The sequence below is a fragment of the Cervus elaphus genome, chromosome 27, assembly GCF_910594005.1.
Source record: "Cervus elaphus chromosome 27, mCerEla1.1, whole genome shotgun sequence".
Taxonomy (NCBI): domain Eukaryota; kingdom Metazoa; phylum Chordata; class Mammalia; order Artiodactyla; family Cervidae; genus Cervus; species Cervus elaphus.
The window spans coordinates 21,971,901-21,986,108 of record NC_057841.1 but is presented as its reverse complement, the minus strand read 5'-3'; the positions used below and the strand labels follow the sequence as shown (position 1 = coordinate 21,986,108).

The window sequence follows — 14,208 nt, the reverse complement described above, 5'->3', positions numbered from 1 at the left end:
GAAATGACTGAATCAACTGCGCACAATACTTGTCACTTCAAATAAAGTGTCAGTGGGGGTTTCTGCATTTCTCTATTGTTTGACTGCATTAGTGACCCCAGGGCTTCCTGATGGCTCAGCAGTAAAGAATCTGCCTACAATGCAGGAGACACGGTTCAATCCCTGGGTCAGGAAGATTCCCTGGAGAAGGAAATTGCAATCCACTCCAGTATTCTTGTCTGGGAAATACCATGGACAGAGGAGGCTGGTGGGCCACAAGAGTTGGACATGACTTAGTGACTGAACAAATATTGAACCTATCCTGTATTTACAATTAAAAACTACTATGAAGCTTTTCTTTATTCAAGGATGCATAAACTACTGTGGAAAGTATCTAGTAACTAACTCCTGTTCTTGAATCCAAATGCCTCCTTCTAGAGCTGCTTCTGTTATTGTAGCAGTCCAAATATCCATCTCATCAAGCTCTTCAGTGCTCAAATGTTATCCATTCTGCAGCTGGAAGAGCTCTCATTATTTTTGCATGTAGAAAATATGACACCTGAAGATGAAAAGAAAAAAAAAATCTCGTTCAGCTTTTGCAGCATTATAGGTTTTGGAACATCGTTATCAATAACTGTAATATAAACTAAGCAGATGTTTCTACAACTCTACAAACTTTCTTATCATTTTCCAGCAGACATTCTGCAGGTCATGCTTTTTATATTCAAAATATGAATTGATAAAGGAATCTGGCCAAAGAAACTCAATGAAGTGCTATGTCCTACAGTCTTTAAATATGGGTGGACAAATATGCAGACAAAAGAAATAAAAACTGCTATAAACACCTCACAAAGTTGCAACAGAAAAATTGGCTCAGGAGAGTTTAAGCATTACATAATTTTTAAATTAATTTTTATTTGAACACAGTTTCTTAACAATGTTGCTAGTTTCTTCTATACAGCAAAGTGAATCATTTATACATAATGCTTTAATACAATTTTATTCAAATCTCTGATGTATTTTTGTAAAACGTGTTTTGTTGACTAGTGATTGTGATAAGTCATTTGTTTTTTGACTAGCTCAGTGAAAGAAGCATGACAGAACTCTTTTAGATCATAATAGATAAATATCTGTGTGCTATTCCCCCCAAAAATGTTTACATATATTTCCTCTTGATACTGTTAGATGCCTTTTCAAAGAATTGAAGAAAAGTTAAAAAGAAAAGTACCCTGTATTGAAGCTGATGTTTTAAAGAAGAAGACAGAAAAAATATATATATATATAGCACAGGATAGTAAGGTTGAAACTACAGAATTATTGGCTAGGATAGAGTGATATCTTTTGAGCATTTATTTTTTTTTTAAATCTACAGAATCGATTGCTAACAGAAGTATGAAGAAATGAAAAGTGTCTAGAGTTGTAGATAACATTATACATACCCTCCAGAAATCCCTGAATAATAAGAAGCCCCCCCCCCCCAAAAAAAAAAGAAGAAGCCAAGGTCTGAATCAGACAATGCATATAAACTCTTTTTCCCTCCTCAGAATGTTTACTTACAACTACAGAAGAAAATAAATTGGAAATCTTTACTTTCAAATGGAAAGAATTTTGTTGTCAGTCAGTTCATGCTGCTGTACATATCTAGATCAGAAGGCAAAAAATCTGCGAGCTGGGAGCACTATTACAGTATTTGACTAAACTGAAAAATAAAGTGCTCAATTAGAATTTGATGTAAGGACAGGTTGTAGAAATGCTGCAGCCTACAGATTATTATTAGTACTCCGTCCAGTCTGTCACTATTTTAAGCATCCCTGTGCAACTTCAATGAGAAGGCATCTTTACAGACATACTTTGTTTTTCTTGTCACAAAGATGATTCCTCTAAATTCTATGGCATGTAAGTTTTTGGCTATTTTGAAATATATACAACTCATGCACAAACACATTCTTAAAAATAATTGCAATATATTGGGGTTTCCCTGATAGCTCAGTTGGTAAAAAATCTGCCTGCCATGCAGGAGACCCTGGTTTGATTCCTGGGTCAGGAAGATCCACTAGAGAAGAGATAGGCTACCCACTCCAGCATTCTTGTGCTTCCCTTATGGCTCAGCTGGTCTCAATGTGAGAGACCTGGGTTCAACCCCTGGGTTGGGAAGATCCCCTGGAGAAGGGAAAGGCTACCCACTCCAGTATTCTGGCCTGGAGTATTCTGGCCTAAAGTCCATGGGGTCACAAAGAGTTGTACACAACTGTGCAACTTTCACTTTCATACTTCAATTTTTTCCTAAATAAGGATTTTCTACATCTCCTTGGTGGTATGAAATAGCAGACATTTTATTAAGTTATTCCATAATGCCCCTATAATGTGGGGTTTTTTTTGTTTGTTTGTTTTTACTATACTGATGAGAGTTGAATTGGGAGTGCTTTCCTGATTCTGAAGCTTTTGTCCCCCCATGCCTGGAGGCTGTCACTGGCCACTCTGATGCTGACGGGCCATGTCTTCCTGCCAAAGATGCTGAAACAGCATATTTTGTGAGATCGTCTAATGAGCCAGAGCCAACTGTGGGCTGTGAAGCACTTTGAAAGGGTTGGGGGTGATTCACTAGGACAGTCTCAATGAGTAGCCCTGGAAAATGCGTAAAGAAATGAATTTGCACACATATTTAGATACTTTTCTGTGATGCTCAACATGACCAGCTTGCTAGATGGTCATAAACCTGCAGTGATCTGAACCTCTGAACTTTAGGAACAGGAAAATTGCAGTCAACTACATTTATTGCTGGAAAAAATAAGTGATGATGTCATTTGAAAGCAGAGCCCCTAAAGAAGAATGGTTACATCAGGACTGGAGCAGGTGTGAAGAAAAATGACAGGCCTGATTTTCAACTTCTCCTAAGCTTAGAAAACCTTTCTTCCCTTAGAAAGAAGAAACAGCTCGCCAGGTGGGTTTGCTAAGCTCTAGTTTAAGGGGGAATAACCACAAACAAACAGCACTGAACATTTCTGACAAATGGATGGCTTTGGCACCTGAGGTGCATAAGAAGGGAAGGGAAGGATAAAAATGGACACAAAGGTAGAAAGGGACCCAGAATGAATAATGAAGAATGAAAGCAATCTGAAAAGAACACCTGCTAGACTGACAACAGAAGAGGAACAGGAGAGCAAAGTAAGATAAATGCTCATCTTGGAGATACGCAAGATGGAAGGAAGGGGAGAAAAGGCAGGTATGAGCCAGTGATATAAATGAATTACACAGGAGCAGTCTTGTTTCAACACACACTTGAATCAGTGCTATGCAAAGATCTATGATAACCGCCCCACCATTTTGCCGATGCTCAAAATAAGCCAGAGTAATCAGGAGGAGTGATGGTAAGACCTAGGAGTTGGATCCATCTGTCTTTCCCTTTGCTGGCGCTGTGGTTATTATTATTACAGTAAACCTGTCACTATTGAACGTCCACAGGCGTAAGTCATTCTGTATAGTTGAGTTTCCTGATAAATGAAGCTTTGCCAATTTAAGGACTGAGAATTTATGTTAATTCTTTAGACTGAATCTTTTGTTTTAATAGGTTACAATCTACTTCATTCTTATTAATGTTAGTCACTTTTCCTTGGGCCCTGGCCAAATTAGACCCCAACGGCTAAAATGTAGCTTTGTGTTAGACGTCTATTTACTAAATCACTGCAGCTCTTTTGCCTTTCTATTTTAGTTTTCATTCAAAGCTGACTCCAGATTCATCTGTCCTAAACTTTATTTTTCTAATAAATCCACTTAGGTTTCTTTGTAGGTTTAATTTTACAAGCTTTTATCAGCCCTTAGTTATACAATATACTGTTGTTGTTTTTGCTAAACCTTACCTCTCTTAGCAGATAGTTACATGCTTGAGGAGAGATATTAATTTATAGGATTTCATGAAAGAAAGGGGAATTCAGCAATCATATTATAGGAACAGAGTGTTTTACAAATGAGGAGAATGGGGTCACTGAGGTATTTTCTTTGCTGAGTGCCGCAGAGCTAGCTAGGGACAGATAGGAAACTAGTACACAGGCACCCCAAAATCTTTCCTAGTGGCTTCTTTCTAATGCAAAATATTAGTTCATATTCTGAACCTTTTCTGCTTTACTTTAGAAGGAAGGCAGTATGAAGTATAGAAGTGACCTTAAGGTATGGAGAGATGTTCAGAGTCTTCATTATCCCTGACGATAAGATGCATACTATAGTACATGATTCATAAGATCTGTAATGTATTTACCACAAGCTTAGTTTGAACTAATCTGTGTTCACCCTTAGATTCCTCTACAGGATTAGCAAGGGGCATAGTTGCTTTAAAAAAGAATGAGAATTTATTTTCATTTCAGACCTGGCATCATCCTAGTAAGGACTCACTTTAGGAAAACAACCATAGGATCTTCAAAAGAGGTACAAGTGTCACTAGGAAGAGAAATGATCTGCAAATTAATTATTTGACTTCTGTCAGTCTGCTATTCTATTCCAGGTCCCACTGGCTTATGTTTGATTTATAAGGAGATGGGCAAACAGGGGGATAAAACACAAAAATTCTGTTTCAAATCTTCTGAGGAGGGTCCTCATGTACCAGACAACATGAACAGATTTCCCCCTCAGTGTCCACTGCAATGGTTGAGGAACCAACTGCTTTGCAAATGTTTCACAATCAACCCTGGGTATCTATGTCCCCATTGCTGACATCGGTGGCATAATTGTCCTCCAGGGAGCATTGTTGCCATCGGTAGCAGTATTGGCAGCCTGGGAAGTAAATACCATCACTTTTCATTGTTCACTTATACTTCTGATATTACCTATGTATCTTTCATAGCCCAGTCATTTGAAAGATACTGCTGATAACTCTTCCTAATTATTTTGCTATTTTGGGGTAGTGGAGGAAAAAGCCAAATAAACAGTTGAGAACGGTGCTGTGTAGATAATGGCAATGGAGGTACAGGGTGCTGTGGAAGAATACAGGAAGCACATCTTATGCCAGTTTGGGGGTATACAGTGGGAGTGGGACACTTTCTTGAATAACTCAGCTTAAGGTGAAACCTCAGGATGATAGCTGACATTCTACAGGGAAGGTTATTCTAGAATGAGGAAGAAACTGTACTTTGAACGAAAAGAGAACATAGCATCTGTAGGCAACATAAGAAAGTTTAGTTTGGCTAATAAGTGATCTGTCTGATAAGGATGTGATGATAAGGTTGGAAGGAAAGGAAGGGACAAAATATTGGGCCTCTATCCTCAGAAAAATAGGGCATCACTAAAAGGCTTTAAGAAAAAGTATGGCAGGATCATAGTTGCTTTTAAAAAAATTAGTGTTGATGTCATGTAGATAAAATAGATTGGAAAACTATCTATTGGGTGCCATTTTAGTTATCAAATTGAGAGATGTCTATTTAGGAGGCTGTTGTCATGGTTGGAAACAGAAAATGCTGACTTGGGGCAGAATTGTGGTGAAGATAATTTGGGGAAATAATTGTGACAGTAGGTAGATTTAAAGTCATAGTTGGTAAGATTGGCTGATTAGTTGGAAGTAGGGTATGAGGGAAAGCTAGGAGTCAAAGAAGAGGCTGAAAATTGAAATCAACCTCTTAGGTAAGGTTATTGAGATGATAAGAGGTGGGATGATGGAATAACCAGATCAGGAGGGAAAGTAATGACGAGAGGCATCTTACAGGCCTGGTGGATGTAATGGCCTTAGTTTTAATAGTCAGAAGTCTTGTTGTGAAGAGGTTGTCAGAGGTACAGGGGGAAGCTGAGAAGACAGAAGTAGAGTGGGTTGATGGGCCATGGGTGAAGTTCTCGCCCAGAAGATGGGGCAGGTCAGCACATGTTGGTCATTCATCAGGAAACCTCAGAAGTAACTGGAATGGATTTAAGGGAGGAGATTTGATGTTCTTCTAATAGTGCATTGAGGCAGAGCCATAGAAAACTTATTCTTGTTATCATGGCATTATTATAACCCTCTTCTAGAATGGCCCATGGAGCACAGTGATCCATAAGTCAATTTTCTGGCATAGGTGGTCAATAACAGTTAGCTTCTTCATTCCCACTCTTCACCTGACAACACAAAGTTCAAGCCTAAGAATTCAATAGGCAGTCAACAGAGCATTTTGATATAAAATTGATTGGTTGATTTAGAGACACAAATTAATCTGTATTTCTACAGCTTGAAAAAATGACAAGCTTTCTCAGTCCACTATTTTCTTTGGTTGTTTAGTATCAAAGTAGTTTGATAAAAGTACTTCTTTTAGTCCTTTTAGGAAATTGCACTTTGGGGACTGGTAAAAAATATAGTCTTGGTAAGATAAGCAAAACTGAATAGATCTTGATTTTTCATTTGGAGATTTCCATGTCAAACATGTCTCTGTCTGCAGATTGAATGACAAAGCCACTGAAACAGAAACCAACTCAGATTTGCTGCCATTGCATCTTGAGTAGCACAGAATGATTCAAAAGACCACTCAAAACAAATAAAACAAAAAGAGAGAAAAGTCCCTAAGCCATTTTTAAAGGTTTTAAGAAGGAAAAGAAATGTTAAGTGCATGTGAATACATACAAACATACATAGGCATACACATCTTTTCTAAAACACATACAAAAAACTTTAACAGAATCTCCAATTTCTATTGCTTTGGGAAAGTTCAATGAAAAGGAAGACCCATTTTTGTCTCCATCTTTAGCCAGATTCACCAAGAGAGGGAACTGACTCCAGGTATAGATTGTGAGGTGGTGTTCAGCACTGCTTTGTAAGTTTGGTTTTATTTTCTGAGTCTGGCAGATTCACTCCTGGGTCCTCCAGCAAATCCTGCCTTGTCACTTCAGGATATTTACATAGAGAAGTTAATAAACAATAGATGATAACCAACTATTCAATCCCTCCATCGCAGAAGTTAGGTGATAGTCTCCAATGTCCAGAAAATAATGACGATGGTTAATATTTTGACTACTTACTTGCTAAGCACAATTCTAGCTGCCTGACATATATTTTCTCATTTAATCCTCACAACGACATAAACAACCCATTCTTATTGTTGTTATTCAATCACTCAGTCATGTCTGACTCTTTGCGACCTTATGGACTGCAGCATGCCAGGCCTCCCCATCCTTCACCAACTCCCAGAACTTGCTCAAACTCGTGTCCATTGAGTCAGTGATGCCATCCATCTACCTCATCCTCTGTCATCCCCTTCTCCTCCTGCCTTCAATCTTTCCCAGCATCAGGGTCTTTTCCAATGAATTGGTTCTTCACATTGGGTGGCAAGAGTATTGTAGCTTCAGCCTCAGCATTTGTCCCTCTAATGAATATTCAGGACTGATTTCCTTTTAGGACCGACTGGTTGGATCTCCTTGCAGTCCAAGTGATTCTCAGGAGTCTCCTCCAACACCACAGTTCAAAAGAACCAGTTCTTCGATGTTCACCCTTGTTTATGGCCCAACTCTCACATCCATACATGACTCTTGAAAAAATCATAGTTTTGACTGTATGGACCTTTGTTAGCAAAGTAGTGTCTCTGTTTTTTACTACACTGTCTAGATTTATATAGCTTTTATTTTAAGGAGCAAGCATCTTTTAATTTCAAGTCTGTAGTCACTCTGTAGTGATTTTGGAGATTTTGGAGAAAATGAACTCTGTCACTGTTTCCACTGTTTGCCCATATGTTTGCCATGAAGTGATGGGACCAGATGCCATGATTTTAGATTTTTGAATGTTGAGTTTTAAGCCAGCTTTTTCACTCTCCTCTTTCACTTTCATCAAGAGGCTCTTTAGTTCTACTTCACTTTCTGCCATAAGGTGGTGTTATCTGCATATCTGAGGATATTGATATTTCTCCCGGCAATCTTGATTCCAGCTTGTGCTTCATCCAGCCTGGCATTTCACATGACATACTCTACATGTAAGTTAAATAAGCAGGGTGACAATATACAGCCTTGACATACTCCTTTCCCGTTCTGAACCAGTCCATTGTTCCATGTCTGGTTCTAACTATTGCTTCTTGACCTGCATACAGGTTTCTCAGGAGGCAGGTAAGGTGGTCTGGTAGTTACATCTCTTTAAGACTCCTTCATTGTACAGATGAAAACCTAAGACATGGAGCATGTAAATCCCTTCCCAAAAGTCTCATAACAAGGATGGATTAGAATCAGGGTCAGTACCTAAGTTGTCAGTTTCTAGAACCAGAAAATTCTAATTCACTCTGCTAAAAGAACATCTAATTTGAGAAGCCAGTAATTGAACTCAGGTATCCTTGAAGTGTGGTTTCATAAAATCCCAATTATTTCTTTGCAGACTAATGATAAAGTTACTCACTATAAGACTCAATTTTCATTCAAACTCAGTCTCTCTGAGGCTTACCAGAACACAGAGGCATTGCCTCTGCCATCAAGAATTTATCATCAAGCTCTAGAACTCCAGAACTCAGTGGTTAAGGCTGAAAAAATCAGTGTCAGTATCACAGACTTTGGCATAATACAAACTTAGTGACGTAATACATGCATACATACTTTGACTTCATGGATCTATTATCAGCAAGCTATGTTACACCATTTCTTTTTAGAATTAAGCCAAAATTCCTCACACAGTTAAATAGGATTTAGAAATTCTAACTACCAAATGTTGATACAAAAATTAAAAAAAAAAAAAAAAGATGATGTATATAGAACCCTTTGCATAACATTTGGCTTTTGTAAACTGTAGCTAGTATTATCACCATTATTGTATTATTTGGGCTTCCCTGATAGCTCAGTTGGTAAAGAATCTGCCTGCGATGGCAGGAGACCCCTGTTCAATTCCAGCAGGAAGATCCACTGGAGAAGGGATAGGCTACATACTCCAGTATTCTTGGCCTACCCTTGTGGCTCAGCTGGTAAGGAATCTGTCTGCAATGTGGGAGATCCAGGTTCAATTCCTGGGTTGGGAAGATCCCCTGGAGAAGGGAAAGGCTGCCCACTCCTAGAGAATTCCATGGACTGCATAGTGCAAAGAGTAGGATACGACTGAGCAACTTTCACTTATCATATTATTTACACTTCTAAAAACATAAGCAACTACACAAGACATTCTATAATAAATTCCAAGTTAGTGACATGCATAGTACAAGTTCTAGGAAGTTGAGCACTAACCTTTTGTCTTCCACAAAATTCCCCCCAAGGGAGAATTTTCAGAGGGATACAATCTTAAGAGGCAGTTGCAAAGGCGGATGAAGGGAACACTCTCCATCTGTAATGATTTTTCCCACCTCTGAACTTATATTTATTTAATACCCATAGTGTCTTTTTCTTTAAGACTTAGAGTCAAATTGTGCTTTATATCATTTTTTATATGATTATTTAATCTTTTAATGCTGTTTAACTGCTCACCTATTTAGGAGTTGGCTACCAAATGATTGATTACTTCCCAAGGGGAGGGGCTGTATTATTTTTATATCTGTATGTTTTGCACTGTCTGGTACATGACGCTGCACATTGTAGGCACTAGAAAATGTATTTGTTACTTTTGATTCTATTTAATTAGTTTGCCTAGATTTGATTTTATAATACGTCCTGGAGAATTTTCGTAGGCAGGTAATGCCTTCCATTCTTCTATAATTACATGATTCCATTACATTTTTCATACTGAAGACTTAGAGAAAGTGTTTAGCATTGAACTAGTTGCCCCTTAGAAAAGAAAGGCACTATTTAATACAGACAATATTACTAAAAGAAAAAAAAAACTCAGAAAAATCTAACATTTTACAGTTTATCTAAAATAGTCTAAGATAATGTTAAGAATAATTTGGAGCCTTTTTAATAAACTTCTCACATAAAGTTGCTGGTAGAAATAAGTATCTTATGCTTTGTTCACAGTTTCACATTTGAAATCAACTATTCTGAGGGGAAAAGCATATCACTGTGTTCATGTATCAAATGGGAAAGCCTTGAGGCATCATCTACATGAAGAAGAAAAACAGAAAAATAACTTATCCAGCAGAATAACAGCAATGACTACTCATCTCAGTTGGTTAAGTCCAAATAAACTTAGTTTTATTTGATTATTTTTACTACTGGCATTGTTTTGGCATTAGCAACCATTTTAAAAATGTTTCACTTTGTCGATATCTATAATAATTCTATTAAGAACAGTGAAGTGGAGGTGGGCAGAGAGTAGATGCAAGAGGCATGGAACCTGGAGCTGCCCTCAGAGCTTGCAGTCAACCTGAGGAGGGGACTTTGGACAGAGCCGTGTATGCCCATGATTGACAAGGAGACCGCTCTGGTGTGGATTATGCTTGCGGTGATTGTTGGGAATATCTACAAACTGTTAAGACATTAAATGAGCTTCATTTAAATAGTTTGTCAACTTGTCTAACTAATTATCTTACTTGACTTGTCAAAAGAGACTGAAATCATATAGACCAGAAAGATTACTCCATCTCCTATGTGGTCTATGGTATGGTCTATGAAGCCAGCTTTTACCATTTCTTTGCCATGAAAACCATCTACAACAAATTGAATAGAAGGAAAGTTTTAATTCTTTACCCAATTTATCCAAACTACTTAGCTTTTCAGAGTAATAATTTCTTAGTCTATTTCATTAATTCCAAAGGGTACTGAGCTGTTTCAGGATGAACCTGGGGGGCAGTTATGTTGCTTAGGGGAATTTTTTGTAAACAAGGAGCATAAAAATGACCAGACCTCACTGGTGATTGGTGACATTACAGACATCCACACGTTCATGCAATCCAAGGTGTTCAGTGTCAATAGCTCGAGTGTCTTTGCAATGCAGAGTTATATGGGGAAGAGTTTAGATAGCCCTGCTGTATGGAAAGTTTTCCAAGAATTAGATTTTTGAAAAAGGACAAACTATTTAGTGTAGAATACACATGCGGACACATGAAAAAAAACACTTATTTGAAATGACTGTATGTATTTTTAAAGGAGCTGGCAAAAGACATCTACAACTTAATGAGCATTTACCCTATCCAACCCCAAGATACTAACTTGTTTTAGTCACTGAGTCAAGGACAATGGTGGCTTGCTTGAGGCTCCTTTGCTAGTTTGTGCTGGAGCTGAGATTTGTACCTAAATGATGGTACCTATCGTATGTTTCTCAGATTACTTACAATTAAAGTGAGGAGGCTAAAATGCAACCAAAATACAAATTACAATAGCTCGTGGAACTGCTTATAGTCTTTCAAAAAGCAAGAGGAAGATATGTAATTTCATACTGAAGATCTTGAGAAACTGTGAGCTGAAGGCTTAGATTGTGAAACCCAAATCTCAAAGCAGGCCAGCACACCAGAAAATATAATTATCTTTCATTTTTCTTAACTTTCTGGGGGCACATTAGCAATTATAGAATTTATTATTTTTACCATAAGTGATTTTCCATCAAGTGGTTTACTCATGGAAGAGACAAATGTGAATATACATCAGGATGAGAGAAGTTGATAGGAATTTGGACACTGGCATCAACATTTGATCCTTTCTCCATTGAGATCATATAAAAATGAGTAAGCACATCCTGCTTTCCTCTTTCTCTGCATCCTGTCTTAGCAACATAAATACTAATTGGTTGCTATGGTGATCTCAAGCTTGTAACTAAAACTGAGGTATCTAGGTAACAGTGTCTGAAGGTGAGAATGATAAATGCTTCAACTCTGGGGTTTTGTAAGGAGATGGTGCTGGCATATAAAAACTTGCAAATGTAGCCTCAGCTCCAAAAGACTGGTAAATTTGTTAATTTTATCCTCATCATTTCTGACTACATCAATTCATCTACCTACAGAGGCTGGATTGCCTTCATATAAGTTAGTTTCTGAAGTTGACAACTTCCATAAACTTGCAGTCAATGAGAAATACCAGTTATGGGCAGAATTTAGCACTTAATACACTTTTTATTTTATTGCTGAAAAGGGTTCAGCAGCACTAAGATGATTTAAGCCATCAATGAGATGCAGTGGAAACAGCCTAGTAAAATCATAGTCAGTCTGTGCCTCCTCTCCATGACTCATAGGTTTATTAAGAAATCTCATTTTTTTAGGGCCCAAAGGATGAACAACAGCTCTCCAAGTCAAGACCTTTGTGCTTTAATCGGTGGTGGCCACCAATCAGCTGCATAATGTGTAACCAACCTTTCCAAGTCTCTGTTTCCTCATTTATGAAGGGATGATAACTGGGCCTCCCTCCCAGGACTGTTATGAGGATTAAGGATTGAATTATTCTAAAGTACTATTCTAATACAAGTGCTATATAAATGCTAAATACTAACCTATGCTTTTAATTTTATTCACTCTTCACATTTGAAAATTATAAAGAGATTTCTGTGGTTACAAGGGTTCAAAAGAGAGCGCTTTTCTGTAGAAAATAAATGTATATATGTGACCCCATGGACTATACAGTCCATGGAATTCTCCAGGCCAGAATACTGGAGTGGGTAGCCTTTCCCTTTTCCAGAGGATCTTTCCAACCCAGGGATCAAACCTAGTTCTCCCATAGTGCAGGCAGATTCTTTGCCAGCTGAGCCACAAGGGGTGCACATATGTATTTATATGCACATACAAACAGGTATACTTATATATGTCTATTGATACATAGGATGTTATATCTGCTTTTTTATTTAGTTAGTTATGAAGATGTAGAGTGGGACTTTTATATTGGCTAGTGGCTTTAAAAGTACTGACAGAATTATCATGTAACAATTAGGAAATTGGAAAGGTTCTTATACCTTATTTACAAATGGAACAAGGTTAAGTAACCCTATCACACTTCCTGCCCTCTCCTCCTCAGCCTATGAGCAAAGGAGGATATGTGGATCATCCGCCATGTAAGAAGGAGAGTGCAGTGATCCTTCTGTCTCTGTCTCAAGTCAAGACAAAGGGGAAGGCATGCATCTGCCCCACTGAAACTAATATGGTGCTCGAAGCACCAAAGGAAATCTCTTAAAACACCACATAAACAAGGAGAGGATGCTTCTTTTTCTTTTTGCATTGTTGGACGTATGTGTAAGTTGGGTCTTCTTTGACTATTTAAACAGGGAAAAATAAAATTGGAAAGGACAGAGTGGAGAGAAGGAGCCTCAGGGAACAACCTCTACTCCTACTATTTGGCTTGACCAGAGTATATGAGTTTTTCTTAGCCAAAGCAGCTGTATGGAATCATGTTTGAGCCATCTTGCCAGTATGTGAGTCAATCAGCTGACTATTGGCCAAGGGAATTTGAACAGCAAAATGCTGGCAGGCAGACCCACAGGGCAAGGGAATAAGGAAGTGTAGTGGGGTTACGTCACATGGGTTCATCTCTAACACGGAACTACACAGTGAAGAGTTCTGGCAGAATCTCCCAAAGGTAGAAGGAAAAACAAAAAAAAAAAAGACTTCAAATAAGAGTTTAGTCCCAGTAACTACATTCCAACAAAAAAATAACCATAAATAATAATAATAAGCTTAGGCTTATTTTTTAAATCAAAACACATACTACAGAACACAAGAAACAAAATGTATATATAATCTAAAAACTAGCTGGGTTTATTAGGCAGCTGGGTTTGTTAGGTAAAGTAGGGGATGGTCAAAACAATGTCACTATAGAATTGGAGTGAATTATAAAATGGAAACTTAAAAGACTGAACAGAGTCCTGTAAGAAAATAAATATCACAAATCAGTAAATCAGATATGTAATTTCTTTAAATTTCTAATACAATGAAATGAATATTTTGAACATGGTTCTAACCAATTATTTAGATTAAACTTTTCATATCTTAGTATTTAACTAGTTTGATAACCTTCAGGTGACTGATAAATAAAATGACCAGTGATCTGCCTATAAATAATTTAAGTGGTAATAATGTGACAGATGTTACATGAAGACCGTGTCATAGATTATGTTATTTAATGCTCACAAAAATTTTATGGGATGTACACTATTTTTCCTGTCATACCTGGAGAAACTGAGGTCCTGAAACCTTAAATCACTTATTGAAATTACAGCCAAGGTAAGGATAACAGGTTTAGTTGTTTTGCTGTCTAACTGAATAGACCTTTGTGAATTCCATTATCTGTGTGTGCCTAGTCCTTCAGTCGTTTCTGACTCTTTGTGACTCCTTGGACTGTAGCCTGCCAGGTTCCTCTGTCCATGGGGATTCTCCAGGCAAGAATATTGAAGTGGGTTGCCACACCCTCCTCCGGGAGATCTCTCCAACTCAGGGATCAAACCCAGCTGTCCCACAATGCAGGGGGATT

At 37.9% G+C, this 14,208-nt stretch overlaps 1 long non-coding RNA gene across 1 annotated transcript; it reads right to left on the bottom strand.

Moving 5' to 3' along the window:
• Positions 1–311: 311 nt before the first annotated feature.
• Positions 312–11,539, bottom strand: LOC122684663. Its single transcript, XR_006338118.1, has 3 exons — positions 11,346–11,539; positions 10,666–10,784; positions 312–538 (listed from the first exon to the last, which is right to left on the bottom strand). It is a non-coding gene; the product is annotated as an uncharacterized LOC122684663 (long non-coding RNA).
• Between the last annotated feature and the right edge of the window lie 2,669 nt (positions 11,540–14,208).